Source organism: Alosa pseudoharengus, unplaced genomic scaffold (assembly GCF_046254945.1).
Source record: "Alosa pseudoharengus isolate Yale_2024_CS ecotype anadromous, Long Island Sound unplaced genomic scaffold, YU_APseudo_1.1 YU_APseudo_1.1_scf_6, whole genome shotgun sequence".
NCBI classification, from domain to species: domain Eukaryota; kingdom Metazoa; phylum Chordata; class Actinopteri; order Clupeiformes; family Clupeidae; genus Alosa; species Alosa pseudoharengus.
Genome location: NW_027468848.1, coordinates 37,178,633 through 37,189,399, shown reverse-complemented (window position 1 = coordinate 37,189,399; position 10,767 = coordinate 37,178,633). Strand labels below are relative to the sequence as shown.

The 10,767-nt window shown below is 40.8% G+C and overlaps 1 long non-coding RNA gene across 1 annotated transcript; it reads left to right on the top strand.

The window, feature by feature from the left end:
- The first annotated feature begins 1,284 nt into the window (after nt 1-1,284).
- On the top strand, nt 1,285-1,868 carry LOC143106510 (uncharacterized). The gene is made up of 2 exons (XR_012983690.1): nt 1,285-1,370; nt 1,474-1,868. It is a non-coding gene; the product is annotated as an uncharacterized LOC143106510 (long non-coding RNA).
- The last annotated feature ends 8,899 nt before the right edge of the window (nt 1,869-10,767 follow it).

Sequence of the window (10,767 nt, the reverse complement as noted above, 5' to 3'; positions counted from 1 at the left end):
GACAGAATCTTGTAGGGAACACACACACACACACACACCTAGCAGACATTTTGCAGTGGAAGACTTCATACCTACCCACTTACTGTAGTGATAATTCAGGGATGAATTCCCTAAAAGTCTCCTTTTTCCATTATGTAAGTTGCAGAATAAATAATGAAACTCCATACGTATGGTCCAGGTATGTAGCAGGCTGTGCCTCTACTGAGTGTTACGTGTTCCGAAGTCTAGACCTGATGAATGGGCGTTTCACAATTAGGTGCACGTATATAGTGACAGTGGCAGTTCCTGGGGTTACGCGTCTACCTTTCTTCTTCCGGGGATTTGGTCTCTGTTGTGGCGTGGCACGCAAGCTGGTCGGGCTAGCTTGTTCTCTTGAGCGGTGAACATATTCCAAGCAAGTTGAGCGATTCGATCTTTTGCTTGTTTTAATGAAGTTTAAAACTATCGCTGTAGCCTTAGTTTATGCCTTGCCTTACAGTGGTGTGGCTCATTGCGGCTTGGTGCGAGTAGCTTACAGTTGAGCTAAGGTTCTACTCCAGTGCAGTGGAGCTGGTGTTTCTTTCCCTTGTCTTCGTGGGTTCTACTACTACAAGGCAAGCGTGGGTCCTGTGGTCCAAAAGTAAGCTCATTACTAATGCTCACTATTGTGGTGCGATATAGCACTATTCCTATTTAACGCATAGTTGTTTATCTGCCGGTTTGTCTGTGTTTAGGTGGTGGTTATGACCTCTGGTCCATCCTTTGGCTTACTCTACTGCTAAGATAGCTGCACTTTGTGAGTCGGTACGTATACGCGAGCACTGCCATAGTTAATGTATGCAATAGTAATTCACATAGAGTAACTGTAACGTTTACATTTATAGAGACTGCATGTTTCACCGGCAAAGACGAGATTGGCCACCAGGCGAGTGTCCGCTCTCACAAGGGGCTGCTGTTTTGTCTTGTCCATTTTGTCTTGTCCATTTTGTCTTGTCCATTTTGTTTCGTTTTTGTGACTTGTTTAATCAATCTCTCCATACTCTGGTCATCCTAGCGGGGGCTGCTAGCTTTGGTTGATGGGGCTTGGTTGTTTACCTCACGCTGCTGCTTATCTACAGCTTGCTTTGTCTACAGCTTGCTTTGTTACGATGATTGTTACGTACTGCTGGTGAGAGTTTGTATCATCTGTGTGTTGCTTTCTTTTCTTTTGTATTACTCTATATTTTGTGTGTGTGTGTGTGTGTGTGTGTTTGTGTGTTTATGGTTGTGTGTGCATATGGTCCTATGTGCCTAACTTCTGCTACCCTGTAGTGGTGGACGCCTGGGGTCTTAACCGACGTGGTCCTTATAGCAGGGCTCTGGGCCTCTCCTAGCATTGTGCCACAAGCTAAGTACCCTCTTCATATCAGAGCTAATAAACAATTCATTATCTATTGGGTGGCAACTCCACCCTTATATGCATGTAGCTGATATCTCTCTCTCCCTCCTCGACAGGAATAGCTGGCCTACACTGGTGGTTCGCAGTCTCCGGGTGGTGGTCTTCCTCACTAGCCTCCCTACTTCCACGTGGTGTGTCTGACGTTGCAGTGTCGTCACCTGGTTGCAGTGTGAGTTTTGTGTGTGTGTGTGTGAGAGTGTGTGCAAGATATTCTCTCTCTCTCTTTTTCTGCCTCCTGCCAGTGCTTAGCCGTCAGTCCTGTCTATGGTAGTAATAGAGATTAATTACATTGTCAATTGGACATCTCCATCTTTAGGGTCACGTCCTCGCCATACCCCCGGCCTCCCTTCCACTTTAACGGGAGAGCTTGTCCATCGCTGTGACTGCTGTGTTTTATTAAGCTAATTATGCATTTGTCCTTTTGCTACTAATAAACATATGTATTGCATCATTCACGTCTCTGCCCTATGTGTATCGAACCTGTGTTGCCAATTACTTGAGTTGGTGAATTGGTAATAGTGTCCTAGGGGTAACCATACTCTAGGTGGCGTAGTCAGCTATAATTTCCTTTTTGAATCTGCCACACGTACATAAGGCAACTAAACTAACCAACTACTCAATTAAAAAAATTTCACCTTGTGTATTAGGAATACTGACTGTAGCGCAATTGCTAGAACTTAACTAATGCTTCATTTATTGCTTTAAGATTCCATTTTCAATTCTCTTCAGCATTTCTCTCAGCAGCAGTGGAGTTCAATACGCCAATGTGAGAGTGAGTTTAGAGATATTTTTCCAGCCAAGAAATTAGCATAGACAAACACAGACCTTAGAATTCAATTTGTGTGGTTGATGTTGGTTTTGTGCCAGGCATTAGGGGTCCTAAGTAGCAGGTGCTGTGTATACATCTCTGTGTTTGTGTGTGCATGTGTGTGTCGTGGAGTAGAGTGCAGAGGTCTAAAACTCTTGCATCGGTGACTAAAGCCCACTCAAAACCACATAGAATTCAAAACACCACATACCTTTTCAGGGAGTTATGCAGATGTAACTGTGCTGTGTTCAGTGATGTTGATCAGAGACCCTTTTGTTTTTCTCTTACTTTGGCTATACTAACAAGGATCAAGAGCACTGGACAAAAGTAATTGTGACTTGATTCATAAAGTTAACACCTATTCAACTATTCGTTTCATGTGTATGCTCTACAGTGGACAGATATTCAAACATCATTTTAAACCACATGATTTTGAATATTTACTCCAAACCAACACAAAATAATCTATTGCTGTATGATCATTATCTTTATTAATATGTCCTACCGTGAAACATTACATCATACATTCAAAATTTCAGGAGGACATGACCTTTGGAATGTCTCGGTATTAAATACTTTTATCACCCGGAGAGAAGAAATACTCTTTTCTGATTGGCTGGCGGGTGGCCTTTAAATCTGAATAACAGGACACCGTTCCATATCAATGCTTATGAATGGTAACTATAACAACCATAGTAGGACAACGGTTGCAGCGCTCTAGAATATTTTGGTTGCAGGCTTCCCAACAATGGAATCAACTGTAAACAAGCTAACTGTCCATGCTAAAGTTGTACAACAAGCTGAACTAGTGAGCTTCTTTTTAAACAGAACCGCGTGTTTCCAGTCTTTACAGTGGCAACCGGGTGATAAGCGGGATAACGGCCTTCGAGGTGTGTCCAGTTATACGGAATTAATGGACTTGGACTCCGCTGCGCGTCGGGGAGTTTTTGCCCCTCGCCCTCGTCCATTAATTCCGTATAACAGGACACCTCGGCGGCCGTTATCCCTTACATAATCTATAAGAAAATTTTCGAAACCCCAGATACGAAGTCCCGGAGGTATCATTACAAGATTTTTGCAAATAGCCTTATAAAGCCCTGTTTTGCTTGAGTGCCAGCAGGCTGTACATACGGGAGCAAAGAGGAGATCTAGGCTTACTCCTGACAGTTTCAGCAAATGGAGTAACAATAGTGTCTGTCATTAAACTCGGAAACATATTTCACACCTACAGTAGCAGCGACAAAACTGGGAGAGAATTATCGGAACATCACACATGAGAGCATTGAGAGGACTGGTTTAGTTTTGTTGCCCATAACGTTGCTCCAACTCACTCCATCATGATATGATGATAGCACTATAACAACACACAAATGTTCCAAATATTGCGGGTTGGATCGTTAATCAGCACTTCATTGACAAAGTCAATGTGAACCGCATAACTCAACACAAAGACATTCTTGTTCGACTTCTTCTTCATATACCAACATTGTTGTTGCTCTGTGTCTCATATCTATGGTTCAGCTTGTGTCAAGTGAATTATACATGCAAGGTACAGAACGGGCAAAGAAATTGATGCATTCTGGCGGAGGACTTACGCGCATGTGCAGAACGTATCAGGCAGGCGGCACATATTGGGTACCCACAACATCATCAGATCTCTCAAGTAAATGTTACAGTATACAATTTATTTTACAGATACAAACATTTCTTTTAACATACACAGTTACAATTTATAGTTAACTGATATAAACCACAAAGTACAGTACCATACTGAACTGTAGGGAAGCACCCGAATCAGAATACAGAACAAGTGGAATAACAAGTGGACTGTAAAACTGCCATTAGATCCACATGTGTGCTGTTGAATGTAAGGTTTGTGTATGGTGTCTCAACACAAACTTCAAGGTCTATGCAAGCTATGCGTATGTGAATGCATCATGCTATGTACTGTAAAAAGCGTATTTGCGTAGCAAAATGTGTTTACCAAGTACCATGTAATGTCATATTATGTGTTTCCATCAGGGGTGCATTGTCTGTCACATTGTAGACTGTGAGAGGGCTCTTCAATATGTGTATGAGGCTTGTGTTGTCAACCGTTTTGACACTAGACCACCGATAAATTAGCCTGGAAAATCCAGACCCTGATAATCTAGAAAGATTAATGGTCTGGCCACGAACAATGTAATGGTCCAACTCGAGGGGCGGCACCAAGCATGCATTTGAAAATCTCACTGCACGCAATTGGATAACACTAGACCAATGTTTACACTGAATGATTCCGGACTTCGACGGAATTGGATAACACTACGATCAATGTTTCCAACGTTGCAGCGCTGTTGTCATCAGTTTAGCTCGCCTCTTGCCTGATATCAGATACGATTTGATTGGTTCCACGGGATGCAAGGGGAAAAAGTAACGTGCATCATTGCTCATTGCCAGAGTGTCTCGCAGAGACATTTCCATTGTGCTCTTGCGAGAACTCTGGATTTCCAGGGTACCGATAAGTCACTTTCTGATCATGAAAGCTTAAGTACTCATGAAAATACTTTCTGAGATGACATGTAAAAGCCGCTTCAGTCTGATTAACAGACTGCATGTGTGACATGATGTCAACATCATCTCTGATTTATGGCACATCACTGGATTGCCTTTGCTGTCCATGTCTTTTTGTATGGGTCCATTATTGCAATATGTCAGTGTTGCAGGATAGATCATAACCTATGCACTTAGGAGGGCTCATTTTGATTCCATTTGCTGTTCTGCCTCACTCCCTACCACTCTCTCTGTTCTGTCTATGCATGTGAATGTGTGTGTGTGTGTGTGAGAGAGAGAGAAAGAGAGAGAGAGAGAGTGAGTGAGTGAACGTGTGTGTGTGTGTGTGTGAGAGTCAGTGTGTGTTTGTGTGTGTGGGACTGTGGGTATATGGTGTATGTGGGCATGTGGTTCATTTTATTGGTTCGTTAAAAGCTTAAAGCCCCTTAAAGCATATTGCGTACCGCAAACCAAACAGGACATATTAAAGCTTTTGAATAATACATGAAGCATGAGTGGAAAAGAACTGGCAGAAATGATTAAACTAACATTTCAAACTCCATGCAGTGGGTTCAAACTAACTGATGTTATATTAAAATTGCTCTGTATTACATTATCCAAATTCCATTCCATGTTTGGATCCCCCCTTAAGCTTAGTTGTGAGTTTGCAAACTATATGTAATAAATAATAGTGGTTAAAAGTTAATTATGGTCACGCTATATCACTGAACCTGCTCTACCAAATATTGTTGCTTTATGGAATATTTATTTGTCATACATATACCCTTGCACACACTTACAAAGATTACATACACACTAACACACACACAGTACTTTTAGTTAGACAGTAAGAAGACACAGAATGGGTGTGCTAACACACAAATGATAGCATAGACTTTCATACTGTAATCTATCCTCTCTTGTCTCTCCTTATCTGTTTTGAGCCATACACATTCACGGGACCTCACATGGATGCATGTATGGGGACTACAGATATGAATTTACACTTAGACATAACTCACATAGCCATGCAATCATATGCACGCCACACTAGCCAAACACACAACGCACGCACGCACGCACGCACACCCAGACAGGTTCAATGCTTCAAAATACCCTTGGCTTGTGTGCACCAGTCTGCATGTGTGTGGTGTGCATTTGTTTATGATCCAGCTGTTCTAGCAAGGTTGAAGATCTACACTGAACTGTGGATCGCATACGCTTCATTCTTACATTCTCTCTCTCTTTCTCTCTCATTCACACTATCAAATTCTGCAGAGTGCCTGTGTATGCTTGTAGGCTTTGATCTGTTACATGTTGGCCAGGGTTTACCAGGGGCTGGCAGTTGCCTGGATCAGCACACAGACACATGGCTTTGCAAAATCTCCATCAAATCCACGAGTTGGAGGCAGCTGCCACGCAACACTCAGACAGAGATAGACAGACGGCCTCTTTCATAGGCACCCTCTCAGATCACAACTAAGGAATGGCGACTCTGAAAAGGCCTGAAACACCCTTTTTGAAAACAAAGAAGGAACAGAAAAAAAAGAAAGCATTAAAAAGAAAGAGAAGGGGATGTTTTGAGTCAGGTAGTGAAGGGGCAAAGGGATAGGAGAGCTAAGAATATCTGATAGAGTGGGGAGGGATGTAGACAGACAGTTGTAGTTTCTGAAAGATCTGCAGAATTATTTAGACACAGGGCGATTAAGAGAGACAGAGAGCTCAAGAAACACAGATAGGTGAGTACATAATTTTTTTTATATAAAAACAGTTTGCAAGGCTCGACACTGAGGATCTAGAGGCATCGTGCTGGATTTGTGTTAGCTGGGGCATAGGGGTTGGTCCACCGCACTGCAGGCAGTTCACTGTTCTCATCTCTGTGAGAGGCAAAGAATTTGGTGAAGCAAAGACAAAGAGACTCTAATCCAGGCCCTGTTTCAGGTCTATGACATCATTCAGCAGTCCAAAGCCCAGTGTGTTGCAACAGAATGTTTCTCAAACAGAAACATAAGTTTATAGAGACAAAGCCAACTTGGAGAAAGCATCAAAAATATCTTTCCTCCTCAACATTTGTTCCTTTTGTGGAGACTAAGAACAGCACTTGGGCTTATGTTTAAATACATTAAATAATATAATTAATCAAGCAACAAACTAGTGCTGAAAAGTAATGGTATCACAGACATGCTGGCTAGGGATCCATATTGCTTATTGCAAAACTAATTTCACAGATCCAGTATACTTTTGACCCCAACGTGGCAAAAAGAAAAGTGAAGGAAATCCCAGACGAGCCCCCAATTGTGTTATGGCCAGCTCTTTCCATGTGTCTATGTTTATATAGGAGAATACAGGAAGTTTTTATTTCACCTGTACCTCACCAGATATGACCCCCTGTTCTCACCTGCCAGAGAGATAATAAGCTGATAGCAATTATAATATAGATTATTTAACACAAGAACAAAGGGCCCACTTACTAACATACTCATCCTATCAGGGGGATGTTGATACACATATAATTGTTTTAGAAATAATAACTAAAACAACAACACTTTTAAACCTCTGATTAAAAAGTATTTCTGAACACCTCAATATAGAAACACAGGTTAAGTGGGAAATGTGATTGACTTAAATAACTTATTGTATTTTTTCAAACTTTGTTTTTTTGGCCCCCTTCAGCCCAAGTTGACGCATGCATAAGGTGTACTGTGCACTGAAGTGTGTATGGGTAAAAAAGTTATAAAAGACCATGAGAAGGTCTTCTTCACATGTCAGTGCAGAGCCCTGCTGAATTTGATTTGACTCCCTTAAACTTAAACAAACTCTTTAAAAACTGCCTGTGAAGTTGAGCACGTACAAAAGCACCTCAGGGCAGGAAAATGGCTTCCATTTCCCTTAGTAATTACTGTGAGATAAATGAGAGTGATTCTCGTTAGAGACAGGGGTGGAGGAGAGGCAGTGGAATTGAGAGAAGGAATAAGAAAGTAAAAGAGAGAGAGACAGAGAGAGAGAGAGAGAGAGAATAATATATATGTTTGAGAGTTAAAAGAGTGAGAGAAATAACAGTGTACTCTCTCTCTCTCTCTTGTCCTCTTGGGGACCAACAACAAAAAACAAACGGTAAAGTGATATTGCCATGGCTGACACAAATTGCTTCCAATACACCTTTTCAATATGTATATCTCTCCATTGAAGCGCTCCATCCTCTGCTTTGAGGGAAAGAGAGAGAGAGTTATGAAGTCATAAAGTTTCTTATACTCCTGTGACTGCACATAAGAGTGGCATTCAAGTATTTGCTGTATTGTAATTGAAACATTAGATAGAGTACTATTGAGGTGCATGGGTGCATAGGATCTCATTTAATCCTGACAGTCTGTGATTATACTCTTTCTCATCTATGAATAAAACGTCTACAGTGCTTTGCCTGTGTTTAATAGATCCCGATTAAGTCTACTGATAAGAAGTATATAAAATGACATGTTTTTTTGCAATGCCTCCCTTCATGTTTACTGAATTTGTATTTAGATTTATACAGCTCATTGAAAAGGTAACTTCAACAAACTCAAACACGACAAATTCTGTTAAGTATAAGTATAAAAAGTATATATACTTTTTTGATCCTGTGAGGGAAATTTGGTCTCTGCATTTAACCCAATCGGTGAATTAGTGAAACACACTCAGCACACAGTGAACACATAGTGAGGTGAAGCACACACTAATCCCAGCGCAGTGAGCTGCCTGCTACAACGGCGGCGCTCGGGGAGCAGTGAGGGGCTAGGTGTCTTGCTCAAGGGCACTTCAGCCGCAGCCCACTGGTCGGGGCTCGAACCGGCAACCCTCCGGTTACAAGTCCAGAGTGCTAACCAGTGGGCCAAAGCTGCCCTGTTATCACATCCCATGTCAGAGGAACCACAAATGCAAGTTTCTTTTTGACTGTATACCTTTTTTTTATCTTTTATTTAATCATCTCCACTGGGAGTTTGGAGTAGAGTTTCTCTTTTGGAATTATGTATGCTGAGATCCCAGAAGCTTTCATTTCCTTTTTGGCCAGTGGACTACAGAAACCAAAGAAGACCCTGATGTCTACAGGATTGGGCTGTTAACCTCTCACTGAACTCACAAAATGTCCCTATGTCTCTACAAAAACTGTGAAACGTGGCATGAAATGATAAGATGTGACAGCCGGATTTAGAATCACAAACTATGCTTGTTGTGCGTGTCAACAGAGCTTCAGTCATAGAGACCAAATTGATCAGTGTGCCTTGTGTCTAGCACTGCTCTGTATCTTCATTGTTCTTATGAGAGCCCCTCTGAGAAAAACAAAACCGATTGGATCTGCTGAGATTCTTATCTGAGATGCCTGTTATTTGATGTGATGTTGAGTTCTTATCTGAGATGCCTGTTATTTGATGTGATGTTGAGTTCTTATCTGAGATGCCTGTTATTTGATGTGATGTTGAGTTCTTATCTGAGATGCCTGTTATTTGATGTGATGTTGAGTTCTTATCTGAGATGCCTGTTATTTGATGTGATGTTGAGTTCTTATCTGAGATGCCTGTTATTTGATGTGATGTTGAGTTCTTATCTGAGATGCCTGTTATTTGATGTGATGTTGAGTTCTTATCTGAGATGCCTGTTATTTGATGTGATGTTGAGTTCTTATCTGAGATGCCTGTTATTTGATGTGATGTTGAGTTCTTATCTGAGATGCCTGTTATTTGATGTGATGTTGAGTTCTTATCTGAGATGCCTGTTATTTGATGTGATGTTGAGTTCTTATCTGAGATGCCTGTTATTTGATGTGATGTTGAGTTCTTATCTGAGATGCCTGTTATTTGATGTGATGTTGAGTTCTTATCTGAGATGCCTGCTATTTGATGTGATGTTGAGTTCTTATCTGAGATGCGTTATTTGATGTGATGTTGAGTTCTTATCTGAGATGCCTGTTATTTGATGTGATGTTGAGTTCTTATCTGAGATGCCTGTTATTTGATGTGATGTTGAGTTCTTATCTGAGATGCCTGTTATTTGATGTGATGTTGAGTTCTTATCTGAGATGCCTGTTATTTGATGTGATGTTGAGTTCTTATCTGAGATGCCTGTTATTTGATGTGATGTTGAGTTCTTATCTGAGATGCCTGTTATTTGATGTGATGTTGAGTTCTTATCTGAGATGCCTGTTATTTGATGTGATGTTGAGTTCTTATCTGAGATGCCTGTTATTTGATGTGATGTTGAGTTCTTATCTGAGATGCCTGCTATTTGATGTGATGTTGAGTTCTTATCTGAGATGCCTGCTATTTGATGTGATGTTGAGTTCTTATCTGAGATGCCTGTTATTTGATGTGATGTTGAGTTCTTATCTGAGATGCCTGTTATTTGATGTGATGTTGAGTTCTTATCTGAGATGCCTGTTATTTGATGTGATGTTGAGTTCTTATCTGAGATGCCTGTTATTTGATGTGATGTTGAGTTCTTATCTGAGATGCCTGTTATTTGATGTGATGTTGAGTTCTTATCTGAGATGCCTGTTATTTGATGTGATGTTGAGTTCTTATCTGAGATGCCTGTTATTTGATGTGATGTTGAGTTCTTATCTGAGATGCCTGTTATTTGATGTGATGTTGAGTTCTTATCTGAGATGCCTGTTATTTGATGTGATGTTGAGTTCTTATCTGAGATGCCTGTTATTTGATGTGATGTTGAGTTCTTATCTGAGATGCCTGTTATTTGATGTGATGTTGAGTTCTTATCTGAGATGCCTGTTATTTGATGTGATGTTGAGTTCTTATCTGAGATGCCTGTTATTTGATGTGATGTTGTGTTCTTATCTGAGATGCCTGTTATTTGATGTGATGTTGTGTTCTTATCTGAGATGCCTGTTATTTGATGTGATGTTGAGTTCTTATCTGAGATGCCTGTTATTTGATGTGATGTTGAGTTCTTATCTGAGATGCCTGTTATTTGATGTGATGTTGAGTTCTTATCTGAGATGCCTGTTATTTGATGTGATGTT